A 25448-nucleotide genomic window follows, 5' to 3' on the forward strand; every position below is an offset into this window, starting at 1 on the left:
TTTACAAACACATGCAGTGAATGTTGATTAGGAACTTTGGGTGTCTTTAAGCTGTAACGAGGGCTAACGCATTTAAGACTTGTCCTGGACAGGGCCAGGAGGTAGTATCAAAAATTCAACAGCACAATTCCATGGCTGCAACAAAGATGGAGTTTCATCATTCATGGAGAATGCTTATAGATTTAGCCATTATTCATATGTACCTAGATGTTGACTCTTTTCTTAAAGCTCTCTAAGTAGTCCATTTCTAACTTGTCTTCTACTATGATTTTATCTCAGAATCTACATGACTTTATATTTAAAAATTCTTAGCGAAATAACTTCGCTTCTCTATATTTATTTAATTTCTCTCACTCCTGTTCTCAGGTGAGGTGATAATCCCATGTTCACCATCTTCAAAACAATTTATTTATTTTTTTGAAATGAAGTCTCACTATGTCGCCTAGGCTGGAGTGCAGTAGCATGATCTCAGCTCACTGCAACCTCCACCTCCCAGGTTAAAGTGATTCTCCTGCCTCAGCCTCCTGAGTAGCTGGGGTTATAGTCACCAGTCACCATGTCCAGTTAATTTTTCTATTTTTGGTAGAGACAGGGTTTCACCAATTATAATTTTTAAAGTATTCATTTAGGTCATCTGAAAAGCAGACAGCAAGATGGGAGTAGACTTTCAAGAGACTTTGCAGTTGGAAACGACAGCAAAGAATAAAGGGGAGGAAGCAGGAGCAGGTAGAGAAGTCCTTCAGATAGCAATGCAGATCGGATGTTTTTGACAAGAAAGAGAAAGAAGGAGAATTGGACAGGTAGAGTCTAAGACTACAGTACAGCTCTAAGAAAAGCTCAGCCAGAAAGCTAGGAGTTTCCAAACCAAATATTCCTAATAGAGAAGTTCAATGTCTTATCAGAATGGGCCACCATCAATATTCTTACCATACTTGATCATTGGCTGGGGCATCCAGGGGTAGCATGGCTTCATAATAGCTGGATTGTGGTGCTGGATCCAGAGGGGTGATGATGGTGGCTGGATGTTTCATTTTGCTTTCAAACAGCAGAGCTCAATGGTTCATTTCTATGTCTGCCTTGGTAGTTTTGGACTCTTCTTGCATCTCTATGAGAATTGTAACCTGGAATATGAAGACACTTTGTAAATGCCCAAAAGTGAGGCAAGAATCTGTATATCAACATACCTCCAACTGGAGATAGAAATTCTATCAGTGTCACAGTGATAAAGGACTCAAACTGACACAATTGCCTTCTGACAAACACTGTAGTTAGAATAATACAGCTCTTTATTCACATGAGGAATTAGAAAAATCCCAAAAGACTTTATTCTCCATTAATAAGGATGTCTCTGTATTTTTCTCATGATTGATGAAACATATCTTGGAATAAGCTTTTCAGTAAGGGTAACATCCTTCTTCAGAATACGCATATGTAAGAACTCCTTTCTATCACCTTTGCAGATACACACTAACTTGACTGGGAGGAGATAAAGGAATTGCAATTTAGTCAACAATACTGTTTCATAAGGTGAGGCACACTTCTCCCCCATCCTCCCACCACCTGCATAATTCTTAACAGACCAAGGTAGAACTGCAGCTATTGCCAAGTGTGAAGGGATGTGGGATTCGAGGATGAGACACTCCAAAGTCACTGAGGAACAACCAGAGAAATGAACTCAACTATATAGAAACTGGTAGTTACTTGAACTTGTTTTATCATACATCATTTTACTCTCTTATTTCAAGAGAGTAGGAGGATAAAAATCATACGACATGGACTCCTTTGGAAATTGGGTTTCTAGATGTGAATTAGCTGCATTCACATAGCATTTAGTGGCAGTGGTGGCTAGCAAGCAAGTTTTGACAGGAATGTTTTTGCTTCACACTGGCTGAATGCTCTGCTCCCTTGTCATTAACCATCAGTATATGTGGTGGCAGTCGAAGTAGCCCTGGAAATAGCAGGGTTTTTTAGGTTTATTAGACAGTCCTCTAAACCAGTAAAGATTTTTTTACTTCATTGAAGTAAAAAAAAAAAACAAAACAAAAAAACTCACTTTCCAGATTCTATTATACTTATGGAGGCAAGAGTAAATAGCATTAAATCAATGTCATAATATATCAAACAGTTTGTAGAAGCATTGAACTGGATTCCTGAGAACAAAAATGGAAATGGAATAATACCTAACTAAAGCACAATATTATTTAGGAAAAGAGAAGGACATCATCACACATACAGACAAAAAAATACATGAATATCTATAACATAATGGGGGCATGTCAGATTTAAAAATATCTATAGTATTAAAGGCACCACCAGCAGTGATTTGTAAACTGTCTCATGCCGTCTGCCCACATGCTTCTTCCATGAAGCCTTGCCAAGTCCTGGCTCCATCTTGGAAACTGTCTGACCTTCACTCCCAGGGGAACTTTGGCTGTTTTCTCTTGTCCCATCTTCTGTCCTTGACCTGTATACTCACTTCTATTGATTATTTAATTTCATTAATTAGATGTAAAATTAGCTATTGCACCACTCTGTTTAGTTGGCATGTATATCTTTGGAAAGTTTTCCAAGTAAAAGACAGTTTATATTATTTTTAATTTGTTACCTATGATATCAGTAATAATTTCTTCTAGAAGTTAGGCATCACGTCTTTGGTCAGGAAAGTGACTTTCTATGGCAACATGGTTTCTATAGGAACATCAATTTAAACTGTACCTTTCAAAGCATCTTTTCCTGAATATGAATTCTCATAAATACAATGAACATCCATAGATTTTTGAGGGCTAAAAAATAAATTTTATGTATTTGTTCATCTTTCTCTACTTATTTTATCAGGATACAGACTGAAGATATTTATGAGGGTTCACATCATATGTTTATGTCTTTGCAAAGCATTTTTTCTTAATAATGACTTAAGATTTCCCTGAATGTATTTTTAGGAGTCAGTTGTATAAACAATTATACGCAAATAGTTTAGCTAAAATAATCCAATTACAAAAGAAAATTTTCCTATCTCAAAAGCAAAGAAATAACAGTCATGACAACATATATTATTTCTGTCATTCATTTACTATAATAGTCAAAAAATAACAACACTTCAAATTCTTGCTCTGCCAAGTTTTGATGAGATTACTCTATTTTTCTTGACAGAAGACATGTGAAAAATTCTTACTGAACTTATAGCTAAGTGAAAATCCAGAAAAAGCTGGATATGTCAGCCAATGAGGGTGATATCACTCATTGTGAATGTTCAAGTTTAGTAATAAACCCTCTCTTCAATGCACAAAATACTACTCACTGCAATGGGACTCACATCCTCAGCTTCCAGTTTAGGTCAGACATGTGTAAACTTTTGCTAACATTTTAATTTAACATTAAGAAATGCCTTCTAGATATTATTAAGAAAATGTAATGGTCCAGAAAATGAAAGTTTGAACAATAAATATTTGCTTTCATTTGCTTTGATGAACAAATGGAAAACATAAATTTAAGAATACATAAAATCTACAAGATTAACTTCTCTGTGCAGGCAGATGCACAATTGGTTACCTTGCAAAACTGAGTTGCATATCGGTGATGCCACCCTCTATTATGCTATGATAACCTACTATAGGTCTATATCATTGCCTAGATATCAGTATAGTCTCTCACGTAACAAAAAATGTTTATGGATGATAATATCAAGACAGTTACGTTTATCAAGTCAAGTAAAGTCTTATGAATGATATTTCAAAAATAAATATAATTTGTTACCCCAGGAAATAGATGTGCCAAGTCTGCTATTTTGCAGGACATGGGATTAATATTCATTTCAGTTGGTAAGCTTCAGAAATACACTATGCTTTCATCAATACTTTCCTTAATTAACTCTCATACATGCTGCCTGTGTATTCAGATGGACTCTGTAGTGTTATCCTGTAAATTGACCAAAGAGGACAATTGATTGAGACTCTCAGAAACAAGCTTCCTTGAGACAAAAGAATTTGTAGATGAAGAAGTCAAAAAGGCCTAACATATTCCAGATATTTTAGCACAGATTCAAATCAAAAGTGGATAATCATTTAAAAATAATTACTGAGATTCATCAAGGAGTATGTTTTTGTACATACCTCCAACAAGTATATTTTTGTACTTACATACAGCCTTTACAGCCAAATTTCAATAAAGATTTGTCTAGCCCAGCTTTCTCTTTTCTTCTTTTCCTTATTTGCTCTTTGTTCCTTTGTAATTCTTGCCACAAAATTTAAACTGCTCTCTTAAAGTTTAACAATAATATAGTCATCAACTCAAATATATATATATACACACATACATATATATATACTTTTTTAAAATTTTTCTCCTCCATAACCTGAGAGTTACTATGGGAGATTCTCCTTCCAATTATGGTTGCCTGACCCTGTCCTTTTCTGTTCTCCTCTGACTTCTACAACCATTTCTTCTCTGTCTTTTCTCTTGGCTTCTTTTCCTCAACCTATGTGTCTTCACCCCATTACCCATTCCCTCCTTTTTGTTATTGTTGTTCTTCTCCAGCTCTCGCTTATTGAATATTAAATATTTAGTGGCTTTAAATATTATTTCTCACCAGGTGTGGTGGTTCATGCCTGTAATCCCAGCACTTTGGAAGACTGATGTGGGCAGATCACCTCAGTTCAGGAGTTCGAGACCAGCCTGGCCAGCCTGGCCAACATGGTGAAATCCCGTCTCTACTAAAAATACAAATAATCGAGAGGCTGAGGCAGGAGAATCACTTGAACCTGGAAGGCAGAGCTTGCAAGTGGACTGAGATTGCATCAATACACTCCAGCCTGGGCAACAATAGCAAAACTCTATTTAAAAAAAAAATTTCGAACATCTGGTGAGGGAGGTCCATCGAAATCCTTCCAAAAAAAAAAAAAAAATTATCTATGGCCCACCAGCAAGTCTACATTCATCACTTTACTCCTTCATTCTCACTTCTAATTACCTATTTGCTAAATCTATTTTGAGACCATAACAAAATCTCAAAGGCCATATTCACAAAGTTGAACTTCCAAAATTCCTAGTTAAAATGAATATCCTATTTAATTCTCTATTTCAGTTAATGGCTTGGGCATTTTCTCTACTCATCCAAGGTTTCAACTTAAGAGTTTTAAGATAATTATAGCTCACTGCGGCCTCGAACCCCTGGGCCCAATCAATACAACTGCCTCAGCCTTCCAAGTAGCTGGGACTATAGGTGCACACCATAGTGCCTGGCTAAGTTTTTTATTTTTGGTAGAGATGGGGTTTCACCTAACTAAGTCTCCCAAAGGTATTGAGATTGCGTGCTTCAGCCACTGTACCCAGCCTTTTCTTCTTCTTGTTTTTTTTAACTTCATAGACCTTGCCTTCATCAATATAGTCAGTTGGGAGGCCATATGGATATTCCCACTACAATATTTAATGTCTATCCCATATACTCCATTTCACTGTTACTGCCATCATTATCTTCTTCCCATTATACTGTATTAAGTTTTGTCAACATTGGTATAAATAGTTCACATTTCTTAGAGTATTCTCTATAAAACCTTTTCAAAACCCTTCTTGATCCTGGCTTTTTCCTTTTGAACACATAAACAGGTTAATCTTCTCTTATTTTCCAGTATCTTAAAGATGAAACAAAAGTGTTTAAATGGGCCAGGCATGGTGACTCATGCTTGTAATCCCAGCAACTCTGGAGGCTGAGACTGGAGGATTAGGAGTTCAAGGCTGCAGTAAGCTAAGATCACACCAACTCTACTCCAGCCTGGGCAAAAGAATGAGACCCCCATCTCTAAAAAGAAAAAAAAAAAAACCTTTAAAATGGAACTATGATTGTCATCTCTAGGAATAATACTTAATCATGCAAAACTGGAAGTAGTTTAGGGTTAAAAATAGCTTCATAGTACAAAAGCTTTTATCATGTTGCATCTAACATGAAAGCTTATCCCCCTACATTCAGTCTTTCATTCATTCAGCCATTTAATCATCAAATATTTGTTGAGTACTTCTGATATGTCAAGCACTGTTTTAGACATTGGGAATATACTACTAAGTAAAATAGACAACCTGCTTGAACTAATTATCTTTATACTCTAGGAGTAGTGAGGGAGAAAACCAAAAATAAGTAACGTAAAAATTACCTACAAAACTCTGTGTGCCACCATAGTCCAATATAGATAGGAGAGAGATGGGGTCCAAAATGACAAATACCACAGGGCCTAGAGAGAAACTGATTTCTTGTTAGCAGCAGGAATCATAGAGGCCACACACTGAATGAGAAAAACACTTTTTTAGTTTCAGCATTACACAGCATAACAGCAGAACACAAGTTAAAGCAATAGGTAGAGCTATAAAAACGGAGCCTGTACTTGAGGTGCAAGCTTAGTGCAATTACAAAGTGAAAGACTAGTAGTTCTCAGCTGCTGGTATGAAAGTTACTATCCTAGAGCTGGCATTAAGAAATTATCACCTAGTACAAGACCACACTCTATTAGAATAACTTTTCCTTTGATCACACCTATTTGAAATTTCCTTCATTTTTTTAGTTAGTATATTAGGTTTCTCCAGAGAAATAGAACCAATAGAAAATATATAGATGTATAGATATATAGATACACGACTTAATTAAAAGGAATTTTCTTATGCAATTATGAAAGTTGACAAATCCCAAGATATGCAATTAGCAATCAGCAAGCTGGAGACCCAGGAGAATTGAATATGTAGTCCCAGGTTCAAGACCTAAAAAAACCTGAGGTCCCAGCTCAAAGGCAGTTAGAAGGAGTTCCCCTTTACTCATAGAAGGGCCAACATTTTGTTCTAGTCACACCTTCAACTGGTAGATAATACTGACTCACATTAGGGAGGGCAACCTGCTTTTCTCAGTCTACCTATTCAAATGCTAATCACATCCAGAAGCATTCTCACAGACACACCCAGAATAATGTTTGACGAAATGTATGGGCACCAATGCCTCCTTCTCTGTCTTTCTCTTTCTTCTTTATGTGTGCATGTATGTTTGTATCTATCTATCTATCTATCTATCTATCTATCTATCTATCTATCTGTTGTCTGTCATTCTGACCGAAATTGTAGATTCAGACATTACCAATTAACACTATTGTCTTTGTAAACCATGTATTAATAGAACACCTTATCCCACTATTAATATTCAATAATGAGACAAAGTAGACCACAGCCTGCAATTGTCCAGAATGAGTAGCAGAGGTAAATCATGCCTCCTATATTGACTTTCAAGGCTGTTTTTCTTGCCAATTGGTACATTTTCTTATATATCATTTTGTTAGTGGTGGCAGAGATCAGAGTTACCCTGAGCTACTGGCAGCATATCTGTGTGGGGCCACAGAAATTTCAATCCTTGCTTCCTCAGAAGAAAGAATTCAACTGAGTGGCATAAAGCAGAAAAAGAGACTGAGGTAAGTTTCAGAGTAGGAGTGAAAGTTTATTTAAAAGTTTTAGAATAGTAAGGAAAGGAAAGAAAAGAAGAAAAGTACAACTTGTAAGGGGGCGAAGCTAGCAACTTGAGAAACCAAATGTCTTGGGATTTTATACCTTGGCCTGCTTCCAGGATCTTGCCTCAACTTCTCCCCACTCCTGAGACCTTATTGGGAAGCTGCTGATTAGTTTCAGGTGTTTTCTATCAGGAGCCTGCCTTTCCTTGGTGCTGGATACAACCAATTATTACTTTACAGAAATGGTTAACAACCACCTGACCATCACCTGATGGTCAACACCCCTGGTATGTGCTTGTGGGGGCCCTCTTCTGCCCTGCTCATACCTGACTAGCTACCTACTCTAAAAATTTTATTTATTCTTTAATTCACTTGTTGAAAACAAAACTCAACCCCTTTTAAACTAACCCATACCATAATGCTTGCTAGATTAGTCTTTCTAAAGCACCATCCCACCATATCATTCTGTGTGCAAAGGCCTTTCATTTTTCTCAACTGGTTTCAGCATAGTCTACATTACATAAGTTATGTAACCTACTGTAAAACCTTGATATATACTATTAACTAGTCAGGGTAAAATACTTGCTGTTCATCATTCATATATCACTCACTCTATTCCTTTTTTTCTATGACATAACTCTCAATTCCCAAATTTTACTAACTCAAAATCCTTCCTATACCTAGGACTTAATTAAAATGTTATTTCTTCCATGAAATAACATGGATTGTTCCCTATTCAAAACAATCTTACTTTACATAAAATAATTTCTCTATACTCTGCACATGCAGCAATCTCTCTTTGAATCAGCCTCTTAATGTTGGATACCCCAGTATTTAATCCCTGATAAATCTTCTTCTTTATCTGTACTTACTTCTTTGGTGAGTTTGTCCAATCTAATAGCCTTAAACATGTATTTGCAATGTCTCATAAAGTAGATTTATGCAACCCAGTCTCCTCTTCTTTGTTCCAGACCTATGGTACCAACTGCATACTTTATATTTCCTCCAGAATATTTAATAAACCTTTCAAACATAACCTGTTCAAAACTGAACTCCTGATCTTCCATCCACAAATGCTCTTCCCCCTCTCGAGTGATAATAACATTCTTGCAGTTACTCATGCCAAAAACTTGAGGTAACCTTTTATTTACCTTTCTTTCCCTCACAAACCCTGTTCAATTCATCAGAAAATCTTACTGAGTCTACCTTCAAACTTTATGCAGAATCAAACTGCTTCTCAGTAATTTCACTACTATCCCTTGGTTTTATCCACCATTATCTGCTTGTGTGGATTTCTGCAACATCCTTCTAACTACTCGCTAAGATTTTATTCTTACCATTCATCATACAGTACCCAATAGTCTACAAAGACCTACGCAATCCGTCATTCCCATTGCCTCTTTCACCTTGTGGTTTTCCCTTTCTGCCTGATTCACTCTACTCAAGCTGCACTTGTCTCTGAAATTCCTCCCATAGACCAAGCAAAATTCTATTATGGGCTTTTCCAGTGACTAGTTTATCTGCCTGGAATGTCCTTCAAAATATGCTCAGAGGTAATTTCCTCATCTCAAGTGTTTGCATAAATGCCACCTTCTCTGTGAGGTCTACTCTGATGATCCTATTTAAAAATGTATGCTCTTCTATCCTATACTCTTGATCAGCAATATCTGTTTTATTTATTATCCATGGTATTTATGACCTTCTAATACAGTATATAATTTACGTTTGTATATTTTTTGCATCTCTCTCTACTAGAATAATAGATCTATAAAAGCAGGTATTTTTATGCATTTTGATCACAAATGTATCTCCAATTCCTACATTGGTGTTAAATGAATCTTCCTTTTCTTAAGCAATTTTATGCAGTACACACTGTAGTGCTATTATTTGTGTATAGCTTATTTCCTTTCTCAGTTTTTGGACTCTGTGAGAAGATCAGTGTCTGATTCATTTTTTGTTAACTATATCTGCATTCACAAAATTCAGTATCTTACTTTGCACATGAGAGGTAAGTTGTAGTACAATTTTGGTACAAAACATACAAATTCAAAAAATAACTGTTTTTAAATGATGTAAATTAATTTTTGATGTATAACTATGTCACTGAAATGAAATAAAATTTCTCTATATGCATTCCTTTCCATATTTAATAAACAACTAAAACCAGGACGCTGGAAAGATGTTGGGAAGTGAGAAAGAGTCTCCTGTCTACATCTTTGTTGAGCCAGATATTTCTTCATCTCTGGCTGTCTGCACACTTTTTTCAATTTTGTCTGTCTCTCCACCCCTTCTCTTTGCTCTCTAATCCATCCCCATACAGTATTTCATTGCTTCTTCGTATTTATATAACAAAAGATGGCTATCCATAGCTTCCTAGTTTAACTCTCCCTCAAATAACACTTGACTCATTTCAGTTTTAGGGGCTTTGGCCTAGCTATAATGACAGCTATAAAAATTTACCCTGTCAAATTTTATTCAAGTATTTTCCTAACCATTTAAATGGCCCTCGCTATAGGCCTAAATCTCTTATTTCAATAAAAACCTGCCTAGTTCAGCAGACTGCCAATGGACAACCAAACTCATTCAAGCAATAAAAGGAATCTTGACTAGGTTGAAGTATTCATTCTAATTAAATCAATTCCTTTGTCCCGTTCATCATTCATTCTCTTTAAATAGCTATGCCAATTTATTTTGCCTTACTGTAAGATTTATAACCTTGTGTTTATAGTGGAAAAGAAACGGAAGGCAAGATGAAAAGAAAATTTTAAGCACAACACAGGAAAATTATTTTGCCCAGTTTTTATTTATGGCAATGTAAAATCTTTAGGCAAGATATCCTGAGTTCTAATTTTTTTTAATGACTATGAACTAAATCTTCTCCCTTTTTACTCCCCTAAATGTTCATGTTTTGTTATTACCACTGGTTGTCAAAAAGATACTAGATCCCTCGACTTTCTACAAAAAAAAGCTGGGGAAAAAATCCTCACAACATTATTTAACAAAAACTACAACAGAATCTTAAGACACGGATTTTGTCTTTTTGATATTTTTCTTTTTTTTTCACTTACTTCTAAATGAAAAGTAACAACCAGAGACACTAGTTGAGAAAGCATATGATGAATGTCACCGCTCATCAGGGTTAGACCTCTGTCTTCTTTCTCTAGTCTATCCCACACTGATAGAGTTTTAAAACACAAATTCTTTGACATTCCTCCCATTGTGAGATGGGGTCCACAACTCCTCTCCTTTAATCTGACCAAGGTTATAACAGCTTTTACCACTATATTATGTGACTTCCACAACTAGGTCATAAAAATACCTGTGCAGGCTTTCACCTTCTTTACTGGTATGCTTGCTCTTGGAGCCCTAAACAACAGCGTAAAACTGCTGACCTGGGGTGGAGTCATGTAGATTTCCCGCTGACATTCCTAACTATGTCCATTTTTTGCTATCCATTCTGCCTGCCAGAGATGAGAATAAAGAGATAATTTTTAAAGGGTGTCCTCCAACCCAAACTGTTTCAGCCTTCACTGCTTTAAATTGCCTCCAATAACAGTCATTCCATGAGCATAATAAAATGATTCTAGTTTTGTAGACCTAACTTGTGCAGTAGTTTTTCACACAGAACTGGCCCACATTTCAAAGCTTTAGTTGTTTCTTTGATTCCTGAACGATGTCGTCATTAACAAAACCTTGACAGCCAGTTATCATGTGTAAAGGATGTGAGAAACTTTACAGTAAGGTGTTAATAGGTGATAATCTAATATAAGTCTCTGAGCCTCCAGCTTTTTCAGTATTAAATTAGGAGTATGTGCTATATAATCTCCTAGATTCCTTTCACTTTGGATCTATGTAGGACTCAGGAGATGTGCCTTAACTTAGAGGAATAAAGCACCAGTGGTAGCATTTATGGGTGCATAATTTAATTTTCAAATATTTAGCTTAGATTCTCTAAAATATATCATTAGGTTGTCATTCTCATCAGTTTGCTTGACATTAACTCTAGTCTAGAGACTGTCAATTCAACATTTTTTTTTTACAGGAGACGTCTACCTCTACATCTCTTCCCTAATTACTCTTAAATAAGATGTGTGATTTTTGATGAAAAATTCAGGTACTTTCCTTCTCCACAATAATTCAGAGAAGTAGTTCGCTCAGGACCATACTAATGCCATTCGTGTCTACAATATTGGGCCAGAGTATTTCTAGTTATTTCTCTGGAAGGCAAATAAAAATGCCTGGGAAGTTTCCTAAGGATCAGATTTGCTCAAGCAGTATTTTGCCCAATGCATTCTTTTTGTTCATCACTAGAAATGGCATTATATCACCATTAATTTCTAGATTAATTTTCATATTAAAGAAGATGCGTTTCTAAATATTTCTAAAAATGCAACTTTTAAGTAGATTTTGCTTTAAATAAAGGTGCGTTTTTCCCCTCTTAAAAGTTAGCGCAGCAAAGAAATTACTCTCATTTGCTAGGATTTTTTTTCCTTCTTAAACAAGTATTCCCAGTTTTTGTTCATTTAATTATTGTTAGATAGCTAAAGATTATCTTTTCCAGATATTCAAATCTCTCTTTTCTAGTGGTAGACCACTGACCCTTAATGAAAGGAAGGAAATCAGTGAATTCTGGTCATTAGTGTCTGAGTGGAAAGAGATTGTGACAGTTAACCAAGTTATTTTACCCGTTAAAGCTTAAATCTGTGCTTTTCTGAAAATCCTGAGGTAACCCTCACACCACAGATTGCATGTGTTGTTCTTTTAAAAGTCGAGAATGACATTAAAATAACTATGAAATTATTTTTGACTGAGAACATATTGAAACTTATCATTATCCAACTCTGGTGCTTGGACTAAAATGTAAAACACTTCTGCTGAAGCATTGAAGTTCTCATTAAGTAGCCCTAGCTTAGTCAAAGCACAATTGTTGACCTTCTGTGCTTAAGGCATGTGTTGTTCCATTCAGATAGAGGCTTTTCTACCACACTCCTCTTGATGGTTCATAATGGAGTGGCATGTGCATATCAGGAGGAGAACAGACCTTAATTTGAAATATTAAGTAGCATAGGCACATAAAAAGCCTTCATTAAAATATTAAAAGTTTGTTAAACCCATAAGAGCTAAGAGATGTGTTCCTATGAGAGGAAAATTCCAACTTCAAGCTCCCTCCGTATCTTCATTTCTGACATTTGTTAATCAGAAAGAACATTAACTTAGAAAGTAATTTTATCCAGTAGCTGCTAAATTGCTACTAGACTACCAGAGGATTAGTTTATACTTTACTTTTTGCAGAACACAACAGAAGGGGACAATATACAATCATTGTATCTCTGAAAGTGCCAAACTACAAACTTAAGGCTCATTTCGTCATCGTGAGCTAAATTGTGGGTCGGGGGAGGATGTCCTCACTGTAACAATTTTCACCAAGACATTGATAGCCTCATCAAGGTTTCGATATTATAACTATGTCAATTGACAGCTGAATGCTCATATTTTCAACCAAAATTTGGGAAGCACTTACCATCTGAAAGTGCCTAAAACAGAGTACTTTGAGTCTCCTATTTTGTCTTTTTTTTTTTTTTTTTTTTGAGACAGTCTTGCTCTGTCACCCAGGCTAGAGTGCAGTGGCATGATCTTGGCTCACTGCAACTTCCTGCCTCAGCCTCCTGAATAGCTGCGACCACAGGCACACACCACCACACCCGGCTAATTTTTGTATTTTTTAGTAGATACGGGGTTTCACAGTATTGGCCAGGCTGGTCTCAAACTTCTGACTTTGTGATCTGTCCACCTCGGCCTCCCAAAGTGCTGGGATTACAGGTGTGGGTCACTGTGTCCAGCCAAATTTTTAAAATATAAAACAATCTATCTGGAGACTCATTTTTATATTAGTCATTAAATAAACTTAGTAATTTCTATATCCAAAAAGATGCATTTCTGAATACTTTTAAAAATTTAACTTTAAAGTAAATATTGCTTTAAATACAGGGTTCCTCTTAAAAGTTAGTGCCGTGAATAAATTATTCTCATTTGCTAAGTAACAGGTATCAAAAAAGTGGTACTATTTATATATACCTAATCTTTAGATATTGCTTTCCTAATCTTTTAAAAGTCATATTACATCCTGGAATCCACCATAGTGCTTGAAAAGTGCCTGGGATATAATTCAAGGGCTATTTGTTTAACATATAAATTTGTTAAATGCTTTACTTCTGCTGAGAACACTTCAATAGAGTCATGAAGATAAACATGGAAGGAATAGCAAGGATTGTTCCAGTAACAATGAGGCTAGGGAGAACTTTGTGGATTTACAAAAAGAAGAAAAAGTTCACAAATTGGTAACAAAGAAAGTAATATGTGAAAATTAATGTATTAGTTTTGCTAGGGATTCCACAAAAAATACCACAGATGGGTGGCTTAAGGAACAGAAATTTATTTGATTACAGTTTTGGAGAAGTGTACACTCAATATTCTGATGCCTCTCTTCTTGGCTTGCAGATGGTCAGTTTCTCCCTGTGTCCTCACACATTCTTTCCTCTATTCCTGTACAGGGTTTTGGTGTTTCCCTGTGTGTCCAGATTTCCTCTTTTTGTAAAAAAAAACAGTCAGATTGAATTAGGTCCCCCCCAAAGATCTCATTTTAATGGAATCCCATCTCTAAAAACCTTATCTCCAATACAGTCACATCTTGAGGTACTGGTAGTTAAAATTTCAACATATAAACTGGGGAGACACATTTCTGCCCATAACAACTAGTTTCTCATCTTCAAGGCCACAGAAATCCACAACATTAAAAATGGAATTTTGAAAAAACTGAGATTTTATTTCTTTGGAAATAGGGAGAGACTTTGATGTCCCTAGTTATTCAGAAACTATAATAAATTTGCAAACAGTACAAGAAAATTGTGTAATCAATAAAAGTAGGCCTTGTATTAACTGCAAAAACAGCAAATTAATGTCATTATACTATAAAAATAAAGGGTCATTCTTTTGGAAAAAGGTTGTTTTACAACTTACTTGAGAGAAAAGAAGGGGAAGGTGTGAACTGAGTAATAACCAATTGCTATATGTGGCTACACATGAAATCTCACTCGCAAAAGATGGATGTGGGAGCTTGGGAAGAATGGCAAAGTCAAATGCTAATTACTAGCCTAAGGCTTACCAACCCTTGCAAACCAACAGGGCTTTCTTGCTGGACCCTAGTTTCTAATCCTAGACTGACCATATGTTCCAATTTGCCAAGGACTATCCCAAGTTATACCTATTGTTTCTCAGTCTTATGTCTGGTTAGCATCCCCTCTGACAATCAAAATCATCCCAGTTTGGATTATGTGATCAACTATTATTATGACTATGGCCCTCTCTCCCACAACAGGTGTATAAACCCACACAAATAGCAAGTATTTGAGGTTCAGAAGACCTAGTCTCCCACCCTCAATAGATACCATCCCCTCCCCATACTTGCTCATCCAACCTCTTTTCCTTTTGATGAGTGAAGAGAAGCTGAAAGAGCTCAAGTTCTGTTTTATCTATCTTTGATGTATTAATTTATTCTCTGAGACTGAGTAATTTACAAGAAAAGAGATGTAATTGGTTCTATAGGCTGTACAGGAAGTGCAACATTGTTTTTATCTGCTTCTGAGGAGGCCTCTGGAAGCTTACAATCATGGTGGAAGGCAAAAAAGGAGCAGGCACATCACATGAAGAAAGCAGAAGCAAAAGAGAGAGGGATGACAGAGGTGCCACACACTTTTAAAGGACCATCTCTCACAAGAACTCACTCATTATTGCCAGGACAGCACCAAGGAGATAGTACTAAACCATTCATAAGAAATCCATCCCCGTGATCCAACTGCCTCTCACCAGGCTCCCAACTCCAACACTGGGGATTACCTTTCACCATGAAGTTTGGATGGGGACACAGATCTGAACCATATCACTTGATAATACAACCTAGGTTCTGAAGAGAAACGAGAAGAGTTCCTGTAATGTTTTCCAAAATCCCAGATTTAATCTTAATAGTCATCAAGGTATAATAGAAAGGGGTCTGGACCAGAAATAATATCAGAATTATGGCCCCTACTTTGTTAGTTGTTAGTCCTGAGACTTTGTACACATTTTTTTAAACTGTTTAAGCCTTACTTTCCTCATTTATATCAAAAGAATAAGGTGGATAGGGGAGCATGATATCCATCCTGCCTATTTCAGTGTCCAAAAGAATCAAATGAAATACTGGCTAAACACTTTTAAAATCCTTTAAGCGTCATATGAATGGTAGTTACTGTTATTCTTATAATCAGAGAAAGAAATAAACAACATAATAATTAAATAAATGTGTTTATTGAAAGGCCTTATCCACGACATTAGTAGTACCCTCTAGGAGCCAGACCTTCTCACTTCCAGAACACTGCTTTTCTCATTACTGTACTTTCACTGTGAGGATTCATCTGAGTAGGGTGAAAGGAGAAGAGCTGAACTAAGGATTGTGTTCCTGAATACACTGCAGAATGAAGGATGAATGATTGAAAAACCTACAAGTTCAGAGAGGAGGAAAAGGTGAAGTGAGATAAAAATGTAAAACTACTTCGTAAGTTTCCCAGTCAGGTCTTGAAGGGGCATTGGGACGTGTAAGTGGTGATGTGTTAGGTACCCTATGTTTTTTATACTTTGACTATGGGGAAAAGGAAGTTGGGGAATGAGAAGAGGGAGAATAATAAAAGAGAAAGGAAATTGTAAAAACATCAGTGAATAGACATTTAGCCTTTGCTTTGCTCATTTTGGACTTTTGTTAAAAGAGCACACAGAGAGCACAGGAAAATGAGAATCAAGATGTGGGACTATATTCATCAACATAGGCCTGGATGTTGAGATATTACTTAGACTTAATTTGTTTTTAATGTGTTTATATGTTTCTTCAAGAAAAAAAATATAAATATATGGTTTTGTCCCTAGAAAGACTGTTGTCTAATAATCGTGGTTAAAAAAATAAAATAATACATGATCAATCTGGAAAAAATAAAGCACTTACCAACCTATATTCTAACACAATTCTTCCCACTTTTCACTAGCCATCCCATTGTCATATTCTTTTTATCTGTCCCAAAATTCTCACCATTCCCATATCCACTATTTAGTGTGTATTTAGTCATATTAACCTGGGGATATGTCTAACTATGGATACAATATATGTGCTCTTGTTTCCAAAAAGTAATTATATGCTCAGAGAGACCAAGGTCAAAGTGATTGAAAACACATCAGGTGTCAATCCTTGCAATCATTGCAAATCAGTTCAAAATGTTTCTTAGAAAAGTATCCAAATCATAATTGCCCTTAAGTTTGAAGATGTGCTATGACATAGTCTATGCTCTTCTGACAGAAGATTTTGTTTTAACAAAACTACCATATAGTCTGTATTGAATTGGTTTGCTACTTGATGTATTCTAAAGCATTAAAATTTGGCAATGACACTTCTCTTGATAATGACTCTTGGCTATGACTACGTCTAGTTGAGGGAAGAAGAGTGGAGAATTACGATTGTTTGCAGAACATGTGACTCCCATAAACCCATAATAAAGCAATTGCATCTTTTTTCTTACCTGTATCAGTTATCTATTGGCGTAATAATGCTATAAAACAACAGAAAGCTTCAATGGCCACAGCAGTAAACCTTTATTTAGCTCACAAGTCCACAAGTTGATGATTGAGGCTGAGCTCAGCCACATGGTTCTTCTAGTCTCAAGTGAGATCACCTGCATATCTGGGGCTCTGAGGTCCCAGCCTGGGGCCTAATACATCTGGACTGGCTGGGTGTTGGCTAGAGTAAATCAGCTCTGCTTCACACACCTCTTGCCAGCAATCTACACTTGCTGTATTCTCACGGCAAAAGCAGAGGAATGAAAGTTTAAAAAAATAAAGAATAAAGAAGTAAGTAAATGGTTTCAAGAACAAAAGGAGAAGGCAGACCTGTCACTGGCTATTTCTCACCACGCACACTGAGCACTATTTCAGCTGCCTAAATGTTTCTCAAGTTTCTTGACTCAACATTTTTATCACTGATTTCACCACTCTTCACCACATCATTACTGATATATTATTCTCCTGTATTCTTTACTACCTATACTCTATAATTGATTCTCTCTATCATAAAACTGATGTTTTCAAACCTCCTCATGCATTATACCTGCTTTCCATTGACCAAACCAAATTACATGGTTGAAGGTAAAATCCAGGGAGCAGAGAAATAAACCCCACCTTTTAAGGAGAGTAACTGCAAAGCCACAAGGCAAAGAGATGCCTTTGTAAGAAGGAATGAATAAGTTGGCTATCTCTGCAGTTATGTTAGATATACCATAAACCATTCTTAGATAAATGACTTCTCAGGGCTTTAGTGGCATCTCTACATTGTTTCATTGAAATATCTATATACATGCAGTTTGCAGTCATCTTCCATGGTCCACCTACCCAACCACCCTGAACTCTATTTTAGCTGCCTATGTGTTTCTCAGGTTTCTTAATATTTTCATCACTGATATCATCACCCTTCACCACATCGTTACCAATATGTATTTTCTTCTGTGTTCTTTATTCTCTCTACTCTATGATTCCACCATGTGCCAGGTCAAATGAGCAAGAAAAATAGGAAGCTCTCTTCCTGCTTACCCTATCTTCACATTTTCAATTTTTTGTCATGTCCCATGATGGCTACCTCTTTAATATTTGCTTATTTATTTTTTCTTTTCTATTCCCACTATTACAATATTGATTCATGCTTTACCTTTTATAACTACTGAAATATTTTACTTCTCTTTCTATTCTATCCTAATCCAGAATAACCTATCTAAAATGAATATTGTCATGGGATATCCTAGCTTATCATCGTCAATGGTGCCCCACTGCAAGTAGGACATAGGATGCAAGGCCCTTCATGATTTAGCTCCTTCTTACAATACCCCTAATTCATAGTAATAGTAGTCTGGAATAATTTAGTGTTCTTTTGACAAGCCTAGTTGATTCTGCTTGTATTTCGTTTGATACAAATGTCTCATATATATACTACACACACATGCACATAAACACACATACACGCAGAGACACACACACAACTAGGGTAGGGAAATCAGTAAAAATGTAACACTTTGGAATAAGGAGGATTCAAATTTGAATCCTGGCTACATCACTAACTAGCTATTTAAATTTGGACAAGTGAACTAAACTCTTTTAGCATAGTCCTTTTGTCTATATATTGATCTATGTATTTATGTAAAAATGCACAATTGTAAAAATACACAAATACATAGGGTATATATCTGTCAGGTCTTAGCTCAAGGACTATTTGACTATCTGAAGCCCTTTCTTAATGACCTAGAGTACCTTTTTCACTCTGTATTTTATGCTTTCACTAAATTCTGTGTAGACTTTTGTCATAACAGCTGTAGTGCATTAATGCACTTATTGCTTTATATCTGTCTTTGCTTTTTATAGACTATTCTCACCTTATTAAGATGACTTCTTATTCATCTTTCTAACCCCAGATTCTAGTGTGCAACACATTTGATGTCTGAATAAGCTTAGAGACAGGTAGTAGGAACAGTTTCCAGGTGAAAAGGAAACATTACACATGTACTCAGGATGTGTGTCATATATTCTCCTGACATTAAATAAAACAGACTGAAGAAAATAGACTAAGCTTGAATCTTCCTCAACTCTCTTAAAAAAGTATCTCAGGCAATATGCCACTTACTCCTTTTCAATCAGTGATTACTTCCTACAGCTCTCTCCAGATGTATAAAATGACTGGTAAGTCAGTCTTATAGAGACTGCCAGAGTCAGCTCTCCAGATGGTACTAAATGTGTCAATGAAAATAGGCAAGTGGTAATGCTGCCTTCATTTTCATACACCTGATGAGCCAAAAGAATGAGAGAATGTCAACTTTTGCAATAGATGGGCCAAGTGCTGGGACAAGATGATTTTTGCCTTGAGGATTGCCAATCAATCATTAAAAATTTTATTCTACCTCAAGAGTTAACGCCTTAATTATATTGTTAATAATGAGGAAATACACACAAAAGAAACTGAGATATTTAAAATGAGACTATATATATATGAAATGTATATTAATTTCAATAACCTGTGGACATTCATTTAAATGGTACACATTCAGCTACCATTCAGGGCCTCAAGGTAAGAGTAGTCAGATATAACCAAAGCAGAAGAAGGAAGATCTTGTGGCATCAGAATTTCACCTCTTTGAAGGTTATTTTTCCCTCTTGCTGTGAAATAATAAACATATATTCAGTTATCATTTTTTACAGTCATAATATACCATCTGAGAATGCCTAACAATGAATTGCATAGTGGAGTTCTGGAGAGCTGACCATAACCCTGAGTTTCTTCTATACCCATTGTCTCCTGCTGGCCAGAAGTTGCCAGAAGTTGGCTAGCAGAGTATATGGTGTCTTGAATATTCTGAACTTAAAAGGCTATATTAAAATTGATAAGTGACTATCCAAACAAATTAGAGAAGGATTAGACAGTGGAAGGATTTAAAAGATTTGCAGAAATAAATAAACAAGAGCCATGAGAAAGTGCACATCATGAATAAGAAGGAGCCAGGAGATAAAAAATGAAATGCAAAAAGTAGCCACAAGTAAAAACAGAGAAAAAAGTGGAAGAATAGAGTGACTAGTAAGGGAATTAATGGGCATTTGCCTACAATGGGACAACTGAAAGTTTCTAAGGAGACACTAAGAACTCCTTGAGGCCTCGAGATTTGATTGCTGAAGTAGCTTCTTGTACTTTCCCTCTTCTCCTGTAAACCTGCGATGAACTCCCATCATACATGGAAATCTAAACGTTTATTTTTTATCACTTGGAAGCAACTTAATAATGCAATGAGAAAGTGTAAAGAAGATGAATGTGTTTGTACAGGGCAGAATTTACAAGTCAATTTTTCTTTAGAATCTAACCAGGATAACAACTCAAAACTTGTAATCCTCAGAATCATATTAATCTGTTCCAATTCTTTCATCTTACTGTTAATACACTGTTAAGTATAACTTTTCCCCAATAATGAGTCAATATTTTAAAACAGTACTTAGCTTAAGAGAAAAATGCCACTTAGTAAGATAATATCATCTCTCTCAGGTATGTTAAAGTGCCCTCTTAGTTCATTAATGTAAATCAAAATAAGTACATTAAGCTACTAGCCATAAAGTAGTTCAAATCAAAACACAAATGAAATAAGATGATTCTCTAACATACTTTCCCCAACCAGTATTTGATCTATAATGCTCAGACTTCAACTTATTAATATTGTCTGCCATAAAAATGCCCATGATGGAAGCCAGAATGTTTTAAGAAATGCTTCTTTCGCTTCCCCTAGATTAACTCTTATACAGGGTTGAAAAGATATCCCTTAACCACTAGCTATGCACAGAATCACTTCTGTCCTATATGGTTGATCAAAGCAGTCACAAAGCCTGCTCAGAGTCAAGGAATAGAGAAATACACTCTATGTCTTGATGGGAGAGTGTACACATCACACTGCAGAAGAGCACGTATGATGGGAGATCTCTGGGAGTTTTATTTTTCAAGCAAGCTCTAAAATATTTCTAGTACTTCCACACAGTATACAAAAAGTGGAGGTGCTATTTTTTGGGGGCAGGTGTTAAATATAGATAAGAGGATGTGATCTATGAAATGTGACTTAAATTTTCAACTGTAGTAATTGTTTATTGCAGTTATTGTTTGCCTTATGTTTTCCTTGATGAAAGTGGCCAGGAAGACTTCCATTCTGAAAACCTTACCTTCTAAAAGCCCCATTTGGTGAATACTATTTCCATGATTACATAACTACATTTGATCTCTAGGTGTGAACAATGCATATACTTAACCTCAGGTCGATTTGTCTCTCCTCTAAGGATGCATAAAAATTAGCTTTTAAAGGTTCCTATAAACTTTCATCAGACAAGTTTGGATTAAAGGAAAAAAGCAAAAACCAAACAAAAACAGCCTTCAATATTCTAGATAAAGAAGCTCCTTTCGACTGTTGCCAAGGAGACCTCATCTGAAGCCTCCCTCTGTGCTTGACATGCATTGGCTCATATTCATCACTATTGACAGTCTCATATGTGTCACTGTCCAGCAAAAACCCTATCTGTTACTATTAATAAGCTACCCTTTGCCATATTGATTAGGTGCTTATCTGAGCTTTACAGACAACAACCTCCCTGCTTGTCTTAGAAGCCTCATATTAGTCAGAATGGTACCCCTAACTCTTTACTCCCTACCTTCACGGCTTTAAGTACACACCGCTTTGACCTTAGATATTTTCTTTGTACCTCTGTCTTAGCACTCAAATCAAGATATTTTCTTGTACCTTGTGACAGTGTTAACTCTCAGACAACCACACTCTTGCTCCATGCATTCTGTATCTGGTAGTTTCTGGAAGTCATTTGGGTATGGCTATTCTGCCTAAATTCAGGTGGTAGAAAAGTCAGAGCCAAAGTGTGGGACTTCTAAATAACATGCACACAATCAATTTTAAAAGGATGTACTCAGATATCCCATTTTCTACATGACCTAACTCCATTTCCTGATAACAGTAACAATAATTAAGTGGAACTGGCACAAAACTATTAAATCTAGTCCAGTAAATCAGTGCTGTGGTACACAAATTAGATATTAGGAGAGAAAGGAGAAGCTTGTTCCCAGCTTAGCTGTAAACCGTGCTCAAATAATCAGATGCTACCGTAACTCCCTAGAGAGCTGGTGGGTTGAGCCCACTAGGAATTTATTTCATTGACATGTCCACCTATAAAGCAGTTTATCCAAAAGAATGAGGCATGCAAGCTCAATTTGAGAATGACATCAACTTAGAAAAGGGACACAGTTATTCAATACGTGATTTATGTGAATTTCATGGCCTCACATTTGTATTCTAAGAAAACTGACTTCCAGAGAAAATAAGAGCTGTTTTTCATCAAAATCTCCATAAGATGTTGGGACCATGAAGTCCAGTATGAAGTGGCCACTCTGGTTGCTTATATCTGCAACATATGTATCCAAGCACACCACAAAGGTGGCAGAAATTGCTTCTCTTCTCCTAAACTTAGAGAAGAATGGCCACATGGAGACTCCTCAGTTTCAACAATAACTTTAGTTTTGATGCAGCAAAGCAGCTTCAGTTCAATAGAATATTGACATTACTTAGTTTCACTGATTTTTATCCAGAGATTACGGCAATATTAGCAGCCTTAGAGTTGCTTTGAAGGATTGGGTGGACATTATTTATTTTAGCAGCATATGTTACCTTAGAAATATAGACAAACAACAAGGGCAAAAAGGAAAATTTTTAAAGTTACACAAGAGGTCCCAAAATAATTGGTGGAACTTTGAGAGAGGCTACAGTTTCCACAGTAGAAATTAAGGAAGATATGGAAAACTACTGTTTGTATTTTTTTTTTTTTTTTTTTTTTTTTTGAGACGGAATTTCGCTCTTGTTACCCAGGCTGGAGTGCAATGGCGCAATCTCGGCTCACAGCAACCTCCGTTTCCTGGGTACAGGCAATTCTCCTTCCTCAGCCTCCTGAGTAGCTGGGATTACAGGCACGCACCACCATGCCCAGCTAATTTTGTATTTTTAGTAGAGACGGGGTTTCACCATGTTGACCAGGATGGTCTCGATCTCTTGACCTCGTGATCCACCCGCCTCGGCCTCCCAAAGTGCTGGGATTACAGGCGTGAGCCACCGCTCCTGGCTGGTTTGTCATTTTTAAGCTTAGTCCATATTGGTTTCTTCAGAGAAATAATTTTTTTAAAAAAACAAGGTATGAATTAAGATGTAGAATTGAGAAAAGCCCCAGCAGAACATGGGGATAAATGTTAAACACTGGCTTCCCTAACCCTACACCTTTGCAATCTTTTCCCTGCCTACCTTTTCATCTTTCCTTATTTTGTTTATACATATGAAGGATATTGGATGATGGAGCCACTGACCTGTACCTTTGCACAAAATAGATCCATTATATACATATAAAAAGAGAAAATATAAAAACAAACACCATGCTTAAAATTAGAAGAAAATATTTCAGTAGTACATTCAGTTAAAGTTGCTGTTCTTATTTAGGATGCTATTATAGCTTCTTTGCTAGAATGTTGATTTCTAGAATTGTTCGCTGTTAGCAATTCACCATAAAATTCAAGAAGTGTGTCATATAAGATCTCATCAAATGTAACAGTTAATCAGATTCTTTTAATTCTCTGCATACATTTTCTCAAAATAACACATAGTATCCTTAAGAAAATGAGTTCTAAAATATGATCAAAGCAAAAATAACCTGTTTCTGATGGAAGCGCAAAGTCTCTAGCATGTACCTTTCTAATTCATATAAACAGAGACAAATAGGTTAATTTTGTTTATTGTTTTATTTTAACAGCTCTCAGCCAGGATCTCATTTACACTTTCTTTTTTTACCATAACTCTCTTTCAAATGGGTATTTCCTCAAGACAAAGGAAATTCATAACATAATTGGCATGAGCATGTTATATGAAATTGAATTATGTTAGCCAGCATTTCTCTAATTACCATTTTTTCATGGGCATCCATTTTTCAACAAAAATATTAGAAAAATAATTAATACCTTCAGGACAAGGACCTGAACTTTATGCAAATATAGATTAGAAAAGTCCAAATTATTTTTTAATGAGCTATATGTATTATGTCTTCCTATCTAGAGTTCATCTGGACCATGGCATTAAATAAGCTTAGAGTTAATTAAGCGTATTATAACTATTCCTGGCTTCTGCCATTATTAGTAGGAATCTGCCAGCTTAGAGGCACTCAGCAAACATGAAAATACTTTATCAACACCCCTCTCCAAAACACCTTGAAATATTTCAATCCTATCTGTACTCTTGGGATAATTCTGGAAGCTCAAACCTATTGGACCCATTTTGAAATCCATTACTTTTCTATTTATATAAATATGAATTTCAGGAATAAAAGCGGCTTTCTTTGTAGATGTTGATTTATATTAATAAGAGCTATAGTCAAACAATTGCTCTCAAGCACATGCACACATGAAGGTAGCCTATCTCTTGCTGCAGAGATATTGGCTCAGGCAGCAGATTAAATGAATAGATTTGCTTCATATTTTAGTGTGCTAAACTGAATACAAGTCATAATAGAAAATCTCAACATGCAAATGAAATCAGAAGAGCTTTTCTAATTTTCAGGAAGTGAATGACAGAATCACTCTTTCAGTTTAGAAAAAAAAAGTGTCAGACCACTCATTAATAGCTGATAGTATTTTGGCACCAGCCAAACTAATTGAATTTAAACCTACTCAGAGGATGTGTTAGTTAGAAGAGTGAACCCTGTTAGAGCAAGTCCTTTTGAAATCTACCCAAAATTTGAGAGACTGATTACTTATATAAGATAATCCTATGGAGGTAGAGGAGCAGTGCCGTGAATATCAAGACAAAAGCAACAGACATTCATTTTCTATTAGGAACTCAGCAGGAAAAGGAAAAAAAGCAGAATAAAGATGCATTTTCCATGGGGCTGGTTCAAATTCTATCATACACCCTAAGGCCATATTTCAACAGCTGTGGCAAAATTTTTTAGAGGAGAATGATTTGACATTTGAAGAGTTATCTTCCCAGTCTCTTCCATGTAATTCTGTGATGAAACAACAAACTCTGGCACCCTAGAGAGGGCCTGGGATATCAAAAAACCAATAGATTGTGGATTCAGACAAACTAGACTTTAAGTACAAGCATAGCCATTCACCACATGAGACAAATCGGTTAACTCTTCTCAGCCTTAGTTCTTTCTACAGCAAGAGAGTTCACTACACAAACAGAGCCATTGAAGGCATGTACCCAGCAAATATTCTGAAACATAATAGGCATTCAATAATTATTTATTCGCTCATCTCTTTTTCTTCAGTTATTATCTTCACTCTGATTTCTA

The 25448-nt window shown here is 36.0% G+C and overlaps 1 long non-coding RNA gene across 1 annotated transcript in view; it reads left to right on the forward strand.

The window, feature by feature from the left end:
- LOC135274163 (uncharacterized) overlaps window positions 1-25448 on the forward strand; it is a 47451-nt gene that overhangs the window by 14369 nt on the left and 7634 nt on the right. The window lies entirely within an intron of this gene.

Source organism: Aotus nancymaae, unplaced genomic scaffold, assembly GCF_030222135.1.
Source record: "Aotus nancymaae isolate 86718 unplaced genomic scaffold, 86718_ANA_hifiasm-v0.15.2.pri h1tg000011l, whole genome shotgun sequence".
Lineage (NCBI taxonomy): Eukaryota > Metazoa > Chordata > Mammalia > Primates > Aotidae > Aotus > Aotus nancymaae.